The sequence below is a fragment of the Humulus lupulus genome, chromosome 7 (assembly GCF_963169125.1).
Source record: "Humulus lupulus chromosome 7, drHumLupu1.1, whole genome shotgun sequence".
Lineage (NCBI taxonomy): Eukaryota > Viridiplantae > Streptophyta > Magnoliopsida > Rosales > Cannabaceae > Humulus > Humulus lupulus.
In genome coordinates, this window is record NC_084799.1 from 98,131,709 (window position 1) to 98,151,830 (window position 20,122).

Sequence of the window (20,122 nt, forward strand, 5' to 3'; positions counted from 1 at the left end):
GCTGAGCCTGCTGACAGATGATGAGAAATTTGTGGTCTATTGTGACGCTTCTAGACAGGGTCTGGGATGCGTGTTGATGCAGGCTGGGAAAGTGATAGCTTATGCATCAAGGCAATTAAAGGAGTACGAGCAGAGATATCCCACGCACGACCTGGAGTTAGCTGCAGTGGTATTCGCGCTTAAGGTTTGGAGACACTATCTGTATGGAGAGAGGTGCGAGATATACACTGATCACAAAAGTCTAAAGTATTTCTTTACCCATAAGGACTTGAATATGCGCCAGAGACGGTGGCTAGAGCTGGTAAAGGATTACGATTGTGATATCCTATACCATCCTGGGAAGGCTAATGTAGTGGCTAATGCATTGAGCCAGAGGGGCCCAGGACAGTTGTATAGTTCGAGACAGATATCTGACAGACTAGCTGAAGAGATGACCAGAGCAGGTATAGAGTTAGTGGTTGGTAGGTTAGTCAACATTACTCTTCAGTCAACGCTCCTTGAGAGGATTAAGGAAGCACAGGGAATGGATCCCCAGTTAGTTGAATGTAGAGAGAATGTCCTAACTGGAGCAATCAAGGACTTCTCTATCTCTGAGATGGGTTTATTGAAGTACAAAGGACGGATTTGTGTTCCGATTGATCCAGATATTCAACGAGAGATTCTGGATGAATCTCATACCACTCCCTACTCCTTGCACCCAGGTTCTACGAAGATGTACCATGACTTGAAGGTTTTATATTGGTGGTCAGGCATGAAGAGGGACGTGGTGGACTATGTGGCTAGACGCTTAATCTGTCAGCAGATTAAGGCTGAACATCAGAGGCCAGCAGGATTATTACAGCCTCTAGGGATTCCCGAGTGGAAATGGGAAGATATTGCCATGGACTTTGTTGTTGGATTGCCGAAGACCGTGGGTCAGCATGACTCGGTGTGGGTGATTGTGGACAGGTATACTAAGTCCGCCCACTTCTTACCTGTGAAGACAACTTATACTATGGAGCAGTATGTAGAGCTTTATGTGAAGGAGATTGTTCGACTTCATGGGGCTCCGAGGTCGATAGTTTCTGATAGAGACCACACCTTCACCTCAAAGTTTTGGGAGAGCCTGCAGAAGGCAATGGGCACACGACTACGGTTTAGTACCTTTTATCACCCTCAGACAGATGGACAGTCTGAGAGGACGATTTAGATACTGGAGGATATGTTATGAGCTTGTGTGTTGGATTTTGGGGGATCTTGGAGTAGGTATCTCCCTCTGATTGAATTCTCGTACAATAATAGCTATCAGGTGACTATCGGAGTGGCTCCGTATGAGATGCTGTATGGGAGAAAGTGCAGATCACCGATTCACTGGGATGAGGCAGGTGAGAGGAGGTATTTAGGTCCTGAAATGGTTCAGAGGACCAATGAGGCAATTGAGAAGATTAGAGCTCGTATGCTCGCCTCCCAGAGTCGCCAGAAGAGTTATTCAGACCTGAGACGCAGGAGCGTGGAATTTCAAGTTGGTGATCATGTGTTCCTCATGGTTTCACCTCTGAGAGGAGTGAAAAGATTTGGTGTCCGGGGCAAGCTGAGTCCCAGGTTTGTTGGCCCCTTTGAGGTTCTAGAGCGAGTCGGGGAGGTGGCTTACAGGTTAGCAATGCCTCCAGCTCTATCAGGGGTTCATGACGTATTTCATGTATCCATGCTCCGGAAGTATGTATCGGATACTACTCATGTGTTGAGCTATGAGAATTTGGAGTTGGACCAGGATTTATCATATGAGGAGAAGACGGTTCAGATCCTTGATAGGAAGGACAAAGTCTTGCGGAGCAAGACCATCTCCCTGGTTAAATTGCTGTGGAGGAACAGCAAGACTGAAGAGGCGACATGGGAGCTTGAGTCTGATATGCGGGAGCGGCATCCCGAGTTGTTCAGGTAATTTCGAGGACGAAATTCTTGTAAGGAGGGGATAATTGTAACACCCCAAGTTTCTAAGAAGGTTGAAGACCTTGTTTAAGCATGCCTGGACGGCGAGAAGTAAATTGACATGATATTTTATGAATTTGATTGAATATGTGATTAGAATGCATGATTAGGTTGTATACAGATGCATGTGAGCCCCGTTGGTATGTTAGGGGTAAACTGGTAATTTTAGCCCGTTGAGGGCATAAATGTGATAATTGTATTATGTGATTTGTGCCGTGTGAGTGTGGTGTTTTTATTGTGATGCACGCGTCGAGACGGTCCTAGCAAGCTATTTAGTCTAAAAGTCACAACATGATTTTGTACTCGGCTCGGGAGGAGCATAGGGGTACTTTGGGAATCTTATAAGTTGAGTTGAGAATGAGTGGTTATAGTTATTGGCGATTGAGTAACCTGTGTAACCGTTTGTAACTGCTGTGAGTAACAAGTTTTAGATAGAAAATGGTAGAATTGAAATAGAAGTGAAAGGACTTGAGTACCCTTGAAGGTTTAGTTAGGAAGGGTTATTAGGAAGGGGTAAAGTGGTCATTTGGCAAGGGAATTAGACAACTTTCAGCTGGGATATTGGGGTACACGGTTTGGGCATTGGGTCAATTGTTGTTTTGATAAAAAATTGAAGAGAAGAAAAAAAAAGAAGAAAGAAAAGCTAGGGCAAGAAAAAGAAGAAGAAGGGGGCTGAAGTGGGAGTCTAGGAGGATATCAAGGAAGCTTTTGGGTGAATTCTCCACTTGAGGTATGGATTTTATGCACATTTAAGTTGGGTTTTTATTTTGATTTGAGGAATCTAAAGCATGAGTTAAGCATTTTAAAGTTTTAGTTTGAGTTGCTGAAATTAGAAATCAAAAGGGTGGATTTTGGGTGTGATGATGTTTTGACCTTGATGCTAGTGTCTATAGGTTGTTAGATGGTTCATATGAAGTTTTGATTTGATCTTGGGGTTGAGATATGCGTTTGGGCTGGTTTAGAGGTGTTTTGGATAAGGGAATTGAAGGAGAAAAACCCAGAAAATCTAGGTTCGCGAAGGAGTGCCGCGGCCCTGTTCTTGGGCGCCGCGGCGCGAGGATGTTTCCAGTCAGGGGAGGCTCTCTGACTTGCTGGGCGCCGCGGCCCTCTTAGGTAGCGCCGCGGCGCTAGGCCATTTTCAGAACTTGAAATTTTGTATTTTTGAGCTTGTGCTCCGGGGGTTCGGGGAATGTTTCCAATGATTTGTTTTAGGAATTTGAGAGTCCCGAGAGTGTGGAATTGGTCCCGGGAAGTGGTTTTGGGTTTGGTTAGTATTAAAAGTGTTTTATGTGTGTTTTGACTCGGTTTTCGGAAAGGCTCGTGCTAGAGGACCGTGCTTGTGACCTTGGTGCATCAGGAAAGCTCGGGATACAGGTAAGAAAACCGTAACACCCGAGATCAGGGCATGGGCCCACAACGTTATTGCAGGGCATGGCCCTAGATTGTATTACGTGCAAATGTATAACCTTAAATGAATTATTATGTGTTTGAGTGATTATTTCGAAATGTACTATATGTGTGATTATAATGAAATGAACGGCTAAGGCCGAGAGCGGCGAGGGCCGGGTACGGCCTTGGGGCCGGAAGTAACACTTGGCACATGGAGTGCTTATAGCCAGGGTGGGACCCATTGGATACATGAGTTATCCTTACGGCAAGGACCGAGACCCCAGGCTTTGGTAAGGCCTCTGGGGCAGCGTGGCCGTGTTTGTTCAGTCTGATGGTTTTCCTATTTATCAGTGGATTATATGTCAGCTATATCTTATGCATATGTTATGTACTATTTGGGTTTTCTTGCTGGGCTTCGGCTCACGGGTGCTCTGTGTGGCAGGTAAAAGCAAGGAGTCAGTCAACCGGCCATGAGTATGGAGAGCAAGGGGGCGGCGCGTACATGTTCGGCCTGCCCGACTGCTTTGGTTGGGGGCATTTTGTATATGGCTGTATTAACTCATTCTTTTGATAGTTAACCTGGTGTAAATCTATTTTTGAGTTGTAAATATTTTGTAAACCTTATTTGTGGGATCCCAGATGTTTGATACTTAACGTTTTCAATGAAACTAAACATTTTCAAAGAGTACAGCCTTAAATTCTGGTTTAGTCACACATTTGGTTTTAGAAACCACGTAGAGTCAGTCAAAAGCACGATTTCTTTTTTAAACTCACTAAGTAACGGCTCTAAGGTAGTAGGGCGTTACAATCTCCTTCTGGAATTTCCTCGAGCTCTCTTGGGTGCGCTCGAGGCTGGTTGGGAGCTGGGAGTTGAAGTTCAGACCGAACGGCTGTACTGTTGTTGTTCAGCTCTAGGTGCTTCTTCGAAATTTGCCTCTCGACGGTGCGATGAGGGAATAGAGTTGGATGTTGGAGGTCTGTCCGAGCAGCTAGGCCTGGACCGATTACCCCGGTGGGACTTATGAGTCTCGCCTTGCCTCTTTCCGACGTTAGCGTCAGTTGTAAGAGGGAGTAGTCGGGCCAACACATCCTTGATCTGCTGATTAGCTTTCGCTAGTTGGCTCCTCAGCTGAGCGTTTTCCATCTCTACCGTAGTGTAAAAATCTGGGTTTGGATTAGGTGGTCGTGGCGCCGAACTTCCAGTGTCATCTTGGCCCGCCGACTGTTTGCCCGGCCGCTGTTGGACCTCAGAAATTTGTTCATCGGGGATGGCGATATGATGAGCCTCCTGCCCATCATGTTGTTCCGTCTCGTTACCGTGTTTGGATCGAGTGGCCACCATAGTTGAATGTTTGCAACAGCACCAATCTAACTAGCTCTCAATGAAAGCACTAAACTGTTGACGTGGTTCTTCGCCAACAGGTAATTAAGAAAATAAGAGGAAGGGATTAGTGCTTATGTTGAACCGAAATAGATGAATGATCTTTTAAGGAATGGGCTGGTGACACAATTACATTTTTAGGTGGTTCAAAGGTTAAAATCCTTCTACTCCACCAGTCAATATTATTGCTATATGCTTGGTATTCTTTTACAGGTTATTTCTTACAATATAGAGTCCAACCCTTTGCAACTCTCAGGGTCTCCATATTTATAGGAGAGGGCACCTAGGAGTTGGTAAGAAGGTCATCCCGTGACTTTCTTACCTATCATGTCAACTCTGTGACATTCATGATTAATTCCTAAAACCTGACACATGAAGTGTGGTCTAATCAATAGGTAAGGGGATAATGGGCCGCACGGCCCAACCCAGTCATGGGTGTCTGAATGCGCACGTTCATGCTGCGTGTCCGAGAAGTCAGGGATATATCAGACACGTGATGTCTGATATATGCACGTTTACCTTGCGTGGTTGACTTTATAAAAGGTCACAGCCTCCAAATCTAGCTTGTACCACGAGTTGGATGCTTCCCTCGACCTGTGGCCTTCAAATTAAACTCAGTCTAATCTTGGCGAACCCTTAGGTTACCTTGAGCTGAGGAGGTAGGATCTTTCGAGTGGCAGCTCCGGTCTTGGGCATGTCCACGTGGTAGACATGATTAGGCCGTATCTCAGCTTGCTAACAGGCCGTGGGAAAACTAGGGCGTACACCTAAATTTTGTCTGAATGGATAGTTGGGTGCCAGATTCTCAGACTTTGAAATAAGGGTTGATTCACATGCCATGGTATTAGGATATGCATGTGATGGATTTGTACAAGAAGATGCTGCAATGGACATTGTCTTTGCTTAGAACATGGGGTATTAGTGTGGTGCGTCAAGGATTAGGGTGCACCTGTGTCTAGACTGAAAAGGTGGTTGTTCGTGCTTCACGGTGGATAGAACATAGATGCTCTGTACGGGACTTTAAGTTGACAATAATGGACTATGGTAAAGCTAGGTGAGGTAACGACCGGGATTGGTGTGGAACCTGTGAGTGATAATTGGCAGATATACCTCTATGGAGAATGAAACATAGAAAGAAGATCTTGTAGGAATGGTTAAGAATCCTACCATTTTGATATTGATAGGTTAAGATATGCATATTGTATGAGAGATCCGATGGATGCTGGCTTCGAGGGGGAGATTCGGGAGGAGTCTTAGGTTACCCCTTATAATTGTTGTATCCAGGAAGATTGAATGAATGTTAAGGCCTAAAATTTGTATACCGTGAGGCACACTGCCTAACCTTTTAATAAGTGAGAAACGATAAACAAAAGTAAGAAGGGCCATTATAACTCTAAGGTATCCTAGAGTTGGTATGGAGGGATATAAGTATGGATCGTAAGGGTGGATCACCTCAGATTGTAGATGAGATGAGTGGATGCGAAAAGTTTTGACTCGACATATTGGGTTAACACACTATGGTTTGTGTGAGGGAGATATCGAAAGAGGGAGTGTGTACGAAAGTAGACCGTATGTCTCCACTGGACACCAAAATCAATAGTGTCGGACGGAGGCCCTTAGGTTCCCAGGTTCTGAAAAAGGTTCATAGAGGGCAATGAGTATAAGATTGGGATTTGGAATTATTGATTACCTTCAGACGGACCGAAAACTTGAAGGAGAAACTCGGACTCTAAGTATTTTACTTCTAATATGCAAGTTTTTGACATATTGAGGTAGATACGGTCCCTGGAGTGGATTGTCACGGCGATGAATGTCGATCGACGGCTAGAGTGATTCTGAATAAGATATTGTGAGATAGGGGAGAGGAAGTATCCTAGTTCAAAATCAGTATGAAGGACACGTGAAATTATTAAGGATTGTTAGGGCATGAGTGTCTGCTTTATTGAAGGACATAAGAGTTCGCAAATTTAAGTATGGGAACGTAGGTTTCCAGGATTGAAGACTTTGTACTTCTCTGAATATTGTGGAATAAGAAGGTTAAAAGAGTTTGGAAAAGAAAGAAGGAGTTTTAACCCTAGATTTGGATAGATCTGAAAGATCCTACTAAGGATCAGGCTAGGGGCCTACAGTTTAGCTTTCCCCTAGCATGGGTAGAGGCTCATAAGGTGTTACTGGTGCCAATGTTAAGGGAAGAAGTGTTGAGTACTACCCTGATTGGGCGAAGAGGCCCTGAAATTTTCGTGTATTTTATTGTGCAAGGAAAAGTCAGTGGAATTCTGGATAAATGAGATAAAGTTTTACGGAATAAGACTTATTCTAGTGAGGGTGTTACAAAGAGATAGCAAGGTAGAGGACTAGAATCTGAAGCTAGAGTCAGCTATGCGGGATCAGTATCCCAAGATGTTTGAATCTAAGGCCAAAACAAGGTTTTAAGCTCGGGAACTCAAATCTAAGGGCTTGGGAAGGATTCTACTACCCAGTTTAGTAGAATTCGATGTCCCGAAGGCTAGAATATAATTTCAGAGTTCTTATTTTGTTTAGGGTTTGACGAATATTTATTATTATTACGTTGTGACTAGGTTTTATCGCTAAGGCTTGGGATTAGGGATCGTGCTCGGGACGCCTTGTGTTGTCAGCTTGGGTCTCAAAGTAAGAAAATTTTCTGTGCCCGTAAAGCTATATCGTGCTTGGTATCATTTGTATTGTTTGTAACTATTACGTCATACATTTTTTTGTGACGGAACGGCAAAAGCCGGGAACAACAAAGTTTGGGAGCGGTAAAGGCTGGAATTGGCAGAGGTCGGGAACGGCGAAGGCTGGGATCGGCATTAAGCATGCTGAATGCAGGCTGCCAGGGCGAGACACTCTAAGGGTGTTGTACACACCCGCTTGGTTAAGACCATGAGGTGCCTGGTAACACACCCTGATCGGCGTAGACCGCTGTTGTGAATTCCAATAGGAACTTGTAAATTGTTTATTGTCTTTGATTAAATATGTATTTGTTGAAATAAATTATTGACTGTTGTGAAGTTTTCTTGCTGGGCATCGGCTCACGGGTGCTCTATGGTGCAGGTATGGGCAAAGGAAATGCCGACCAAGCATGAGTTGGAGGGCATGGAGCGGTGCGTACATGTTTGGTCTACCTGGCCACCACGACTTGGGTAGTTTTGAGGAATGTGTTATAAATGTTGGATTTTGTCACCTAGGTCTACTGTAGAGTAACTTTTGAGTTTTAAATATGTTTTTAAACAATATTTCGGGATCCCAATGTAATACTTTTATGAATTAAATGAATGACCAACATTTTATATTTAAATTTCATTAAACGAGACTTTACTTTAATTTAATTACACTTTTTGGTCTAAAACCTCGATTAGCAAGCTAATGGCACATTTTAAAATCACATGGTAACAACTCTAGGGTAGTAGGGCGTTACAGCCATAGTCATGCAAATTAGTTTGTTGGGGAAAACCAGGTTCAAATGACATCTCAAATTCACCAAACTTCATCGAACCAACATCCTTTATGCAAACAATGTCAAATTCAAACAACTCATCCAACATACTCAAATACATTTATTAAAATAATAGAACAACTTAGAATCCCACCATTCAGTGTCACTGGAAAATATTATGGATTAATTTTTATAATAACCATTTCTTTTGTGTCGTCCAACCTCTCTAGCTTGGTTTCATCACTTATGCTAGAATCCCGATTCTCGGCATTCTTGGTAACGATATTCACACGGATTGCGAAGCAATGGCGGTCGTGCAATGCGGAATCTCTAAGAACAGTAACAATTATTTGCATAAAATCAATGGTCAAAACAAGGATTGTACTTTCAAAACACTGAAGCAATTACTTATTAACAAGCAGGGACTAAATGAAATAACCTCTTGACAATGTTTAAATTTTCCAAAATGATGGACCTTCCAATTTCCATCTCGAGAAGCAAGACCGATTCTATAATTTTTTCCTAGTTGTTTTGCTTGTAAAAAATATACCTCTCATAGGAGGAGCAGTAGTATGAACTAATATTAAGCAATATCCAAAATCTAAAAATATCCTTTAACCAATACTCAAACTTACAAAAATCGTGGCTGACATAAACCAAACTGCATGGGTCTATCTAGGTTGATATTTCTTTTTCTCTTCCAATGTCATAATTCTAACATATCATGATATTAGCTGCAAAGAAATATTGATTAACTAAAAGACCAACATAATTGCATCCACTACCAAAATTAATTGATCATTATTTTTAAAATAAATTATGAATAATAAACAAGTTTGTATATATGTTTGGATTAAAGTTTGGTATCATTTTCCTATTGTTGATTTAGTTTGTGAGTTTTGGTTTTTATTTTTTGGGGATTAAGTCTTGATGCATGATTTAAATTTTTTTTAAGATGTCAAAATGGTAGCATGCATGCTAGGAAAATTAATGGGCAATTAGTTAAGTGTTAATAATGCTTGCTGAATTTTTGTAAAGTTGTTAAGAAATAAGTGTATGATATCATAAACTTTGGCATAGTTTTCAAGAATGGTCTCACGTATGCATGTTACATGCAAATGCATTTTTAAGCGTAATAATATGTTAATTGAGTAAGTCTAAGGTCCTTGCTCGAAGACCTTTAAGGTTGATATGTGTATCGACAATGTTTTTCGTGATGTTATGTGTGATATGCAAGCATGATTTTGTATACGAGTTATGCTAGAATCTAAAAAGTAGTGTAACTTGTTATGAGATAGATGTCACGTGTGCATTGCCCATGCACACATGGGGTATGTTTAGACGCGTTCACGTGTGTTTTACATGATATTAAGACAAGTGTTTGCACTATTATTCTAGGCTTGTTGTGAAGTATTCCCACTTTTATTTTGTTTGGACCTGAGGTACGTAACTTAGCTAGATTTCTATTTTGTTTCTGATTGGAATCTAGTTATATGTATGGAATTGTTTGTGTTTGTTTAACCTAGTGCTGCAGCATTATTAAAGGCAGACGTGCCTAAGACTCTGGCCAAAGGGGTGTTAGGTGAATTATGGCCAAAAGGGTGTCGTGGCAGTGACCAAAAGGGAGGCACATGTGATCATTGGACAATAGGGGTGCCATGATCTTATGTTGTATGCTTATGATTATGTTTCTTATGGTCTTAAGTTGTATGCTTATGCTCATGATGCAAATGATATTATGGTTATGATGTACGATTATGCTTATGTCATATATAGTCTCATGTTTATTATTATGACTTATGTTGATAGTGATTACTATAAGAAAAGTATGTTAAGAATGTATGAGATATGTTGATTATGCTTGTATGTCTTGTTTGTGCTTCCTTATTAGGATTTTAGCTCACTCCCCCCCCCCCCCCCCCTCTTTACTTTTCCCCCTTGCAGGTAAACACCAGGTAGCCTTGTTTGGCACGCATGGTAAGTTGAGTCAATTTTCCATAAGTATGTATGTATGCTACGGGAAGCCATTGAACGAGAAAACGATCCGGAATGCCATAGTTCCTTGGAGTCTTTCATTATGTTAATTTATTATTGGCATGTACTCATTTATTTTTAAGACTGCATCAAATTTTCTTTTGTTGGCATGTACTCATTTATTTTTAAGACTGCATCAAATTTTCTTTTGTTTTGAACATTGAATTCAAACTCTACATCTATTTTAAATAAAGATCCATTGTATTTTCAGTCAAATTATGTAATCTATGAAGTTATTATTAAGATTAGTATTTTAATAGATATAGACAATTAGGGGCGTTATACATAAGTGCAATGCTTTTTCATTTAAATAATTAGCTAAAATTGACCATAATTACTTAACTTCTTAAACAAGTTGTAAGACAACAACAAAATAATAGAAGCACGATAGATAGATTGGTCGAGCGCAACTTCAATATTACACTACATAAAAATCAGTTATAAGCTAAGGCAACCGATGCCCGATTACACGTAAAACATTACTTATATATTAATTTATAAAATCGGTGATCATAGTTCAATAACAAAACATATTGAATGATTAATTACGATGAAAACAAAAATATTAAATAAACAGAGTAAGAAAAACAAAATTCAGGGTTAACTCATGAAATAGTTTTTTTAGAGAGTATTCCAAAAAAAAAATTCAACATTTTAAAACAAAAAAAATCAAAATCAACATTTTAATAGAAAAAAGATAATCAAGACTAATAATTAACCAACAACAATCCCAAGTATAAATTAAACCCTTCCACTGTTAAAAAAAGAACTTTATTACAAAATAAAATCATAATCAACATGCAAGAGTTTTACCAAAAAATATACAAAAAAAAATGACATTTTAAAACAGCAAGAATAAATGAAAAACTACCATATTTCTCCAACGTTCCCACATTAAACTTACCAAAATAAAAAAAAAATAACATGCAAAAAAAAAATCAAAATGCAAACACCACAGAAAAATGAACCATATACCAAGACAAAAGCTAATTTCTTAAAAAAAAAACAACAACGAAACACTTACTTGACTTTGCCCTAACCACCTCTTCAATGTTACTCCTCCAAAATTAGAATGCAGCTTAACCTAGTTGAGTGACGTATTCCTCAACCCCAAAAGTAACAATTGATGAACTGAAAATGGAGGAGAAATTTTAGAAACCGAGCAACAACAAAAGGAAGAAAAATTGATTTTCTCAATGAAATAAAACTTATGTTTTCCTTAAGGAAGAATGAGAAGTTATAAGGGTTACCGACTCACTCTCTCCATTTCAAACTGCTTGCAACCTTTTCTTCTACCCCTACTCACTAGCCTTAGTAGCCTGTAACTGTTTTCTCACTGACAATTGATATTTTACTTCTGTTAGTAAACTCCCTAGTTGTTAATTTAAACAATGGGCATGATTAATTGCAAACAAGCAAACAGACCGTTAGATAAACTTTAATTACATTGGACGACTGAGATTTAAAGACGGAATGTCTTCCATTGCCATACTGTGCTGGACTAAATCGGAGTCCACATATATTTTATAATCATATATATATAGGCGAATTCTTCAATCCCTCACAGGACTAAGTCCTTCAGTGTGAGGTCCAGCTTTGTGCCATTTGTCAAAATTTTATAGGATTTGGTCTTTTTGTCACATTTGTTTTTGACTTGCAATGGCCGGTTTGGTGAACCGGTTAGAAAGTCGTTGGTGATGTGGGTGTAAAAAGTAGGGGCAAAAAAGTAATTCCATGTCCAAAAATATGTACAGTTGAGGAGTTGATCGTAAACTTAATATGAATTTGAGAGATATTTACGATTTTGGTAACGTAAGGATTGTGCTTCCAGCAAGTGATTTATATGTTATGTTGAGTGAGATGCACTAATAACCACGTAAGTAAAACTGATATATATTTTGTACTGTTTTGTAAGTTTTTTTAAAGTTTTTTCCCTGGACTTGATCGTAAACTTAAGGACTTTATTGTAAACTTAATATGAATTTGAGAGATATTTACGATTTTGGTAACGTAAGCACTGTGCTTCCGCCAAGTTATTTATATGTTATGTTGAGTGAGATGCACCAATAACCACGGAAGAAAAACTTATATATATTTTGTATTGTTTTGTAAGTTTTTTTAAAGTTTTTTCCCTGGACTTGATCGTAAACTTAAGGAGTTGATTGTAAACTTAATATGAATTTGAGAGATATTTACGATTTTGGTAACGTAAGCATTGTGCTTCCGCCAAGTTATTTATATGTTATGTTGAGTGAGACGCAAGAATAACCGCGTTAGTAAAACTGATATATATTTTGTAGTTGTTTTATAAGATTTTTTTAAAGTTTTTTCCCTGGACAAGTTTCATTTATTCAATATTGGGATGAATGAATCACTAACTAAATTAGGTATGGAAAAATGTTATTTAGATGGTTGATTAACTAGGAGAGTCAGTAAGCTGAGATGATTGATATATGTTTGACACTAACATGTTAATATCTTGCAACTAGTGTTTACATAAATTAAGTGTTAAAATATTCTTAATACAATATCATAAGTTTAGTTGAAATATTCTTAATACATAGGTTTAAAGTGAAGACCGCATTGGTGGCTTAGTGGATGAGGAAATTATAATTTTCTTATCAATTGCATGAAAAATTGGTTCAACCAACTGAGAAGCGTCGATTGTATGAGTGAGTCATTTTGGGGTAAGTAGAACGTCCCCAACCACGCTTTTGTAATCTATGACGTAGTAATAAAAAACGTATACACTCATCTGGTTTAGTGTTAATACTTTTTCACCATTCGACCACACTTGCCTAATTCTTGTATCTAATTGTAACTGTTTTGGGATAAGTATGTATCCACTACCTTGTCTTGTTGCCGATAATATTTTGAAAGCCCTTATGCCAAGGAGGACTGAATATCTGTTGAGGCTAATGGTGAAGACATCTTCAATTTGTTGGGGTAAGTTAATAACTTTAACAGTCGGACTTCTAGAGTCGAACAAGAACAACACTTGAGTAGTACATTATGTGGCGTTGACACCATTCATTGTTACCCCCTTAATATTTCATAAAGTACAAATATGATTAAGTTTAAATATGATGAATGAAGCTATTTATTTTAAGAAGAAATTATGATCACTTATCTTTGAGACTAGGGTAAGAGATATTTATGACCAGTTTTCGCACTGTACTTGGTTGTCATTGGAATTTTTTACAGTGGCAAAGGCCCTGACATGCCTTCCCATTGATGGGAGATGGCTCATTTGAACTGGCTGAGGTTGGCCTATATCCCATAGTTGTAGTCTCTTGGTTGAATGTAGAATGACTCCTTCATTGCTACTCCAGGAAATTGGTGTTGAAAATAGAAGTGGTTGTAAGAGAAGTCCCACATCACAATTCATTTTAATAGTCCCATTTGTAAGATCAAACAATTTAATGAAACTATCTTCGTTGTTTCCATATAGCAGTAGATGATGACTTGGGACATGGCAGTGATATGCTTCATTATCTTGTTGTTCTTGTTCTTTAGTGCTTTTGTGTACATATATGATGAGAGGCATTGAAATAGATGGTATTCCCAGCTAGAAAATCCTCCAAAATTTGTGGAAACCGTTTGTGTACATTGTGACACGTTTATGACACGTATATATCGATCTGAATATCCATTTGTTGTGATCGTAACTTGATTCCAAATTCCAGAGGGAAGAATTTTACCAGTGCAGTACCGTCTTGAAATAAGCTATATTTTGCAACATGAAAAGGGTGAACAATTTATAAGTTATTAATCACATAATAAAACGATAATGAATTAACTTGGTAACGATCATTGTAAAAATGAGTAGAGTTCATTTGTATTAAAAATTTAGAAGTTCAATTAATCATTTCGATTAATTTACGAATTTAAGGACTTACCAAACATGTGAGAATATCGTATATACAACATTGTCCTTCGTCGAAAACAAAAATGACAAGGTTTCCATCTGCATTTGTAAATTTTGAATATCTCCCTGATGGAAATGGGAGTCGTATTACTTGTATATGACACTTTGCAAGAGAAACATGTAACAAATGTGTGGGATCTTGTTTTTGTGTGGGTCGTGAGCACAATTCTTAGTTTTGATATTGGCAACTATTTCAATATTTTTTGTTTCCAACTCTATGTCTTGTGGGTCCGCCATTTGGAGGAGAGGTTGAGATTATAAACACCCTTCAAACTTTCAGTTAATGGAGTAAATGACGTAGGCAAACTACAAGCATATAATAAGGTTAATGTTAGTATTTGAATTTTTTATATTATACTCATTAAGTAGTTAGTGACCAAGCTAAATGATCAAACTATTGAAATTTTTCTACACAAGCCTTCACAATTTTTAAAAATTTGTTTACAGTTTGTTTCTTGCCCACTTGAGGAAGTGAAGTAGTCCAGTTTAACTTATCAATAAGTTTGAGATAAATGTGGGCTACCAAAGTCAGGCCCACTTGCAAAGTGAAGAACCATTGGAGTTAAAAGATTGAATTCCATTTTCAAACATCAAATTTGGCGAGGTATAGAAAATAATAGGTAACGTTACTTGTGGACATTCATAATTAAACTGAGGTGGGTGTTTAATTTTATGATTGACTATAGAAAAATTTCTTGAGTACTTTGCAAAGTTATGAAAAGATGTTGTGCATAATAAAACATGAAAAATGGTGTATGAACTAGTTACTTGTCGTGCATAGAAAGCAACATCAATTGATCCACCACTTTTGACCTGTTTGTCACAGATGAACAGAAACTTTTGACAACTTGTAGTTGTAGTGAAGAGAGGAATTTGTTATGGAATTCGTTATTTCTTGGTGAAGATGAAGGAGAAGCACATACGATGCTATGCGTGTGAACGAACTCCATCCCGTTGTAGATGAAAATTTATTGAAGTATTTTCATATTTGATATAGAAGGCAACAATTGGCGAGGAAAGTAAATGTATATTTATTGATTGACCGTGTTATAGGTGGGTGATGCATGTACCGTTGTTTTTTGGGAAACTGAGTGATAGGTTAAATTCGTAAACACTTCACAGGTTAACTTGTGGGTACAAATTGGCGAATTTCCAGGAATATCGGTCCAGCCCAGCTAAAAATGGACCTACAGTCATAGAGAAATTTAGGAATAGAAGTAGTACAATAGATTAGGGTAGCTGATTTGTGATAAGACTAATCATTACTATGTTAATACCAAATAAGGTTGAATTTTTGTGTTGTTTGACCGAAGAGAATAAGTAGTACAATAATTAGTTGATCCTCTGATATGGTAAATTTGAGGATCATAATTACGTTAAGGTTTGATCATCTCAGATATGTATTATAAATGCATCACTATAAGAGATGGAATGAGTGAATTACCAAGTAAATTACGATTTTTGAGGCCTTTAAAACCATTTTTTTTTTAAATTGTCAGATACATATATTAGGAAGATACGTTAGCGGGTAAGAGCTGATAAGTAATTTGAAAGTTGTAGTGCGTAACTCATAACTCTTACCCGGTAATAAAAACTGCTACTTTATAATTGTTCAGAGTATTCTATTGTATTACGTGCAAATGTTTTATTTGTGTGATTTAGGATGATTGAATCACCAACTATATTATTTACAGGAGAATATTTTATATATTCTGGTTATATTATAACTCGTTACATGTCTTTGTTCTCCTGTGATTGATATCTCAAATCGAATTAATTAATCTATGAAATTAGTTGGCCAACATTAACCGGAAATGATCGAAAATTTCAGTCATGATTTTTTTGATAAAACAAAAGAAATTCGTAAAAGAGACGGTGACGTATAAAAACAACTATTAAAATGTTACGAAGAGGTTGCATTTCAAATTGATGAAAAAAATGTAAGTTAAACCATGTCATGAAATGCATTAACAACACAACATAGTAACTGACATTCATAATAGCCGATTGGTTCATTGCGTACATGGTTATAAAACAACTTCAAAATAGCATATTGAAATAAAACTACCAACCTAATTGTTTCATTCCTTATCCAACAAAACTATAATAGAGGACTGCAATAAACACAACACCACAATGAACAAAATACATTTCGGTTCCAGTCATTGATGCCTTACTACTTAGGACTAGAGGGAGGTGGTGGAGAAGAAGACTTGCGTTCGACTAGGTTGGGATTTCCCTTTTGCTCCCCGTGACAACATTGGCAACACCATCGACTCCTAATTTCGTCAACGTCGTTTCGCAGATTAAACAACATGCTAAATGTTAGATTTTGGAAGGTGTTCCTGCTCATGTACATCTCTTGGTGGGACACCTCAGAGTCTGAAGACGACAATGAGATTGTTTTCCCATGTTGTTTCGTCCTTCGACCAGACGAACCTTCGGGTAGAACAACCAGTTTTTTGCGAGGTCGGCCTTCGAAAACCAAAATTAATAGTTACGATTTGCAAATTATTCAAATCAGAGGAAGTTCTGAAGGTAATGTAAAAAAACGTAGTAAATAATATAATCATGAACTTGAGTGGATAACCTCGCCTTCGTCGTGGCTGACTTTTCGAAGCATCCCCTTTGACAAGGTCATCTTGTAAACTTTGTGGAGGAGGCACGTCTTTGTCTGGTTGTCGCTTGAGAGTGTTCTTGTTTTTACTAGGATGGTCGACCCTTGTCGGTGGAGATGGATCAAGAGATCCATGGGGTGTGTCTTGCGTCGTTAATGGGGGGCGGCCAGCCAAGCATTTGAACCTCATGTTTTTAGGAATGGGAAGCAGTTAGGTTTGTGATGGGGAATATGTGAATGGTAAGGGTTTACATATGATTTACTGAAATGAAGAGATGATGTTGGGAAAGAGAAACTGAATAGTGACCTCCAAAACTACACAGTAGGCTAATCATGGCTACTATGTGGACCTGGTTGGATACTAACACACGCAAGAAACATTCGGAATCCTAGTTGAATGATTCTGTTTATTTTTTTTGCACCAAATTTGATTTTATAATGCCACAGTCTGTAAAATATGTAGTCCATTTTTTGGTTAAATGGGCTAGACCTATTTTGAATGGGTCGAAATCTTTGCTGGAGATGTCAGTTTTTAATTAAATTCTTGCAAAATACCACATTCCACAATACCGAAAGGAAAAAATTTTAAATTACGGGACCAACAATTATTTAAAAAAATAAATTGCCTATTTATTACATTTTTAAATAGTAAGTGTCTAATAAATTACAAAGCAAGTTATTGTGACATTTTCAACATTTTTAATTATATTTCAAAGTAAATGTGAAGATATAATTTTGTGAAAAGAAAAGTTGTAAACATAGTATAAAACTCTTTGTTGATATTACATTAATTGAATAAGATATTCTAATTGAAGAAATGGTAAATGAAATGATTTCCGTGTTGGATTAGGTTATACAGGATCTTTATTTATTTCCATGTATATCTAATATTAAATAAATTAATACATAATAGCCTAAAACATGTTTACAAAATTGAATTGAAAGAGAAACAAAGAATAGAATACTTACAGTATACGCAGGGGAATTAAAGAGTCATTCCTTTAGTTTCTCTAACTCTTGTATCCTCTCTATCACAGCGTATTATCAAGAAACTGAACCGATTTTTTATTTTCTTCACAATCTTCCAATGTATCCTTAGAACCACCTAGACTAATGTGGGGAATTCTGAACACATGAGATACATATAGAGAGAATAAGAGAAAATAACAAAGAGGCTTAGAAAATGACTTGTGTTTAGAGAGAATCTAAATCTATCAGAAAATCTGAGTTGTGACTTATGTTTTGACTTCTTTCTAAGCACTCCTTTTATAGACTCAATTAGGTCAATTAATTTAATTAGAAAATCAATAAAATAATAGCCATTTTAAAGCCGTAGGTCGAAATTATCATGGGCTTTAGGCCTGTGAAAATTTTCATTTGATTATAAGCACATTGGACTTAAAATCAATGTCTGTATTATTTTCTAAGCACTCCTTTTATAGACTCAATTAGGTCAATTAATTTAATTAGAAAATCAATAAAATAATAGCCATTTTAAAGCCGTAGGTCGAAATTATCATGGGCTTTAGGCCTGTGAAAATTTTCATTTGATTATAAGCACATTGGACTTAAAATCAATGTCTGTATTATTTTCTATCAATTTAATTAATTAAATAATTTTGTAAATCGTTTATCTAATTAATTATTTATAATTTCAAGCTTGATTTAAACTTTTTTATTAATTTAGATACGAATTTATCTTAATTAATAAAGCTGCCATAATTTCTCTATTTTTCTCAAAATTACACAACTCTGTGAAACTATCCAAAATTGACCTGGTCAACTTTGATAATTAAATCAATTAATTGAGACTATGTAGATGATTTTATCCAAGGTACAATGGGGACCATGGGCCTATGAAATAAAGCTCGAATAAGTTATCATAAATCTAACAAATAAATTTACTAATTTATTAATTCCTTGTGACTCCACTATAGACTCGGAATTGCACTCTTGAATTCATAGAACGCTCTATAACAAATATATATACGCTATTAATTATCCATTGTTACAACCGTAATTGTCACTCAATCCTCTATAGACGGTCTACAATGAGATATGACTAAAATACCATTTTACCCCTCATTGTATTTTATCCTTAAAACACTTAGTTCCTTGTAAATGATATTTCAGTAAACTAATTTAATTACTGAAATGAGATCTCTATCATTTAACACCTTGAATCAAACTAAAAGGAAACCATCGTTTGACTTCTTCATCAGAAGCTATAGATGTTCATATCTATGATTAACACTCCCACTCAATTATACTATCGAGTTCCGAAGATGTAAGTATGGGCTAGTCCTTAGGGTAAGCTGGTAACGAACAAGTCAAAGAACTCAAATAATACAATCAGTTATAATACTAACCACTCATAATTTAGATTGAATTGACCTATGATCAACTATATCATATGACTAGAATATATAATAACGGTATGTTTATTTATCTTATCAACTGTGAATATCGGTCCAATCCGATGTAACAAATACATCCGATCTTATCTACTTTGGTATAATGTTCTGGAAAGAACATAACACTGTAATGTGTAAGTAGATCATATCGTAGATTGGCAAGTCAGTGTAAATCCTATACACTGACTAATCTTAGGACTAACTTATTTTGAAAGGGCATCCTGGAATAGAAGCCAAGACCATCGCATTGGCGTGTTGCATACTCCTAGATCGCGCCATCCGATGCCTCCCGGGATGCAATGAAGAGGTCGTGGTTCCCAAGTCCGAGATTAGACCGGGACGACTATGGATGAACCCGCGTCCTGGTAAACGAACCGGGACCCTGGTAAATGAAGAGGGATGTTGGTAAACGGACGTGGACCCGGTGTCGAAGTTGGGTGTGATAAATTGTCCCCGATACTGACATCACCCCAAGAAGTGTGTAGCTATGTCCCCATAGATAACCTGCAGAAGAGGTTACATCAGGAATGTACGGCGTCGGTTCAGAACTCCACTGCCACTACTCTGACAGATCTTGTCCCCTTAATCTCCCTCTAGAAAACAGGCAAACAGAGGTCGTCAACAAGATGTTGAAGGGAACAATGACGAAAAAGCTTCAAGCATGAAAAAGTAAGTGGCCAGAGGAGTTGCCCTGTGTACCTCTTCATCGTCCAAGGGTTCCGCATCAGTTTTCTCCTTGGCATCAAACTCGGCTCTTTTCGTGGTGGGGTCGGGGTAAAGCAGGAGGTTCGTGTTCTTTTCATGGAGCCAGGCCATATAGATGGCCTCGTCGAATGTAGCCTCCAGCAAGGTGTCAGCATGTGTAACGCCCTAGTTACCCCAGAACAGTTACGGTGAATCAGAAATTTGACTTGCTACCCGAGTCATTTGGTTAAAA